This window comes from Girardinichthys multiradiatus, chromosome 7 (genome assembly GCF_021462225.1).
Source record: "Girardinichthys multiradiatus isolate DD_20200921_A chromosome 7, DD_fGirMul_XY1, whole genome shotgun sequence".
NCBI lineage: Eukaryota > Metazoa > Chordata > Actinopteri > Cyprinodontiformes > Goodeidae > Girardinichthys > Girardinichthys multiradiatus.
In genome coordinates this window covers 10,041,737-10,043,977 of record NC_061800.1, presented here as the reverse complement: position 1 = coordinate 10,043,977, position 2,241 = coordinate 10,041,737, and positions in this window count along the sequence as shown.

Below are 2,241 nucleotides of genomic sequence, written 5' to 3'. Positions count from 1 at the left end.
TGAGGATCCAAAATCAACTTCAACAACCATGGTTGAAAATCAGACCTCGGTTCGGCCAAGAGGTATGTCAGTTCTGTGCGAAACCCCAGTGACCGTCTACCAGTATTCATCCCGTGAATTGAATGCTCCTAAGAAATCAACATACTACATCTGCAGGGTACAAAGACCCCCGTTCAAGACTCTGCAGGAAGAATGGTCTTTGGAGCCATATGGCCTGGTTGGCAGCTGGGGTTATATTTTCATGTATGAAATAGGAGAGCTTTGCCTGTATCAATTGGATCAAGACGAGGTATTTAATGGATCACTGGCTCTGTGTACACTCACCCACAGCGACTGGGCTGTGTTAAAGCTTGCAATCCCGCACCTTAATGATAGCCCTGAAACAGTCTCAAGGCAGGAGAGGGAGAAAGAAGAAGAAGAAGAAGAAGAAAATGAACTGTCTCCTCGACCTGTAAAACGGGCGAGAATGTTTCATATACCATCCGATGTTGAAATAGCTGAGAGAGAACCTCTCTTTAGCGCAGTGTGGGGGTCAAAAACCACAGCAAATGGCCGCTGGTCTTTTCGGGCAAGCAGACGCAGGAACAACCGGACGAGTCCCTCAGATCTGTTTGTGTTGGAGGCTTTCAATCAGGACTGCGGCGTATTCAAGACAATGCTGGCTCTGCCGTTTGAAGCTTGGGCAGAGAAGATGAGTGAAATTGGACATCGTCTTTCTGACCTTTTCCAAAAGTCACGAAGTTGGATCGATGTCATGTCAGTGAAAAAAACGCTGACGTTTCCTGTTTTACGTTTAGAACGAACCCTCTTCTGAGGACACGCCCCTTCCTATGATATATATACGGGGGGATAACTGCAAGCTCACAGACACTGAGAATCGTATCATGAGAATGAGTGGACCGACACCATACAGGGATCTCTACAACCACCGAGCAGAGATCCACTTCTCTCCTGAGCACGATGAAAGCTTCAACATTGGACCATATCATCCGCCTTCCCCTGACCTCTTCTCACCATCCACCTCAACATCCTCATTCTCAGAAAACCACTACAGTCCTGCATCACCTACAGGATACAACATGAAATATCCACCGCTTTCTCCAGACCTCTGCTCACCATCACCGCTATTCATGGCTGAGTCTGTAGACGCGAATGTCCTGCCTGAAGACATGAAGGTGGTCGTGGAGGAGGAGGTAGCCACCGGCTACTCACCCTCTACCGAAGCCCCTACACAAACCCTGGAACCGATGGAGGACCCTCAGCCTTCAGCAGAGGATGAGAGTAACCAGGAGGACGAAATTGACGGTTGGTTCTCAACCACCCTCATCAATACGGTGAAAACAGCGATACTTCATTTATTCAACATAACCTCTTTGAACTATCTCAGAGAAACCTGCTATGGATGTATAACGAACCACCCAAGCCAGCGTCAACACCATTGCCTGGAGGTACTGGGGGAGGATTATTACCAAGTCAACTTTCAACGCATCGTACGACGACTCGTAACCCCCAAACTCATTCCTGCTATTCAGAATCTTCTGGTACTTCGAAGCATACAAGCGGATGACTTCAGAGTTAAGACGATTGCCAAGACGGTTTTATATGAACTGAAATCGGTACAAGGCATCCACAGTGCAATAGCGCACGTTTATGATCGCATGGTCGATGAGAAACATCTCAAACAACTTAACTCTGTTTCAGAGTGCTATGGACTGACAAACTGATCTCACATGTTTGATGACTTGTTGTTGTATCATTTTTTTTTTTTTTTTAGTATTCCAGTACTTTAGTTAATCTGCATTATATGATTTTTCTTCTTTTTTCTTTTTTACTATTAAATACAATTAAAGTAGGAACATAGTAACCTTTCCCAAAAAGTGTTGTTTAAAAAAAAAGCTAGTAGTGTTTGAATTCATCTGCATTTTATCTGATTTTGTTTTCTGGTTGTTTTTTGTTTATATTAAATAAAAAATAAAAATAAAAATAAGGATAAATCTACCCTCCTGTGTGTTTTTTTCTCATTATTTAACAAGTAATCGGCAGAGATGGCAGGAAGACGGCTGATGAAGAAAGTATATTATAGCCCTTCAAATCCGGGAAGTTTTGGGGGTGTAGATAGGCTGAGGAGGGTTATGCAAGATGAAACGGGAAAGAAGGTTGCGGTTGAAAAAGTTAAAGATTTTTTATCAGGAGAAGATACCTATACTCTACATAAACCTGCAAGAATAAAGTTCCCGAGAA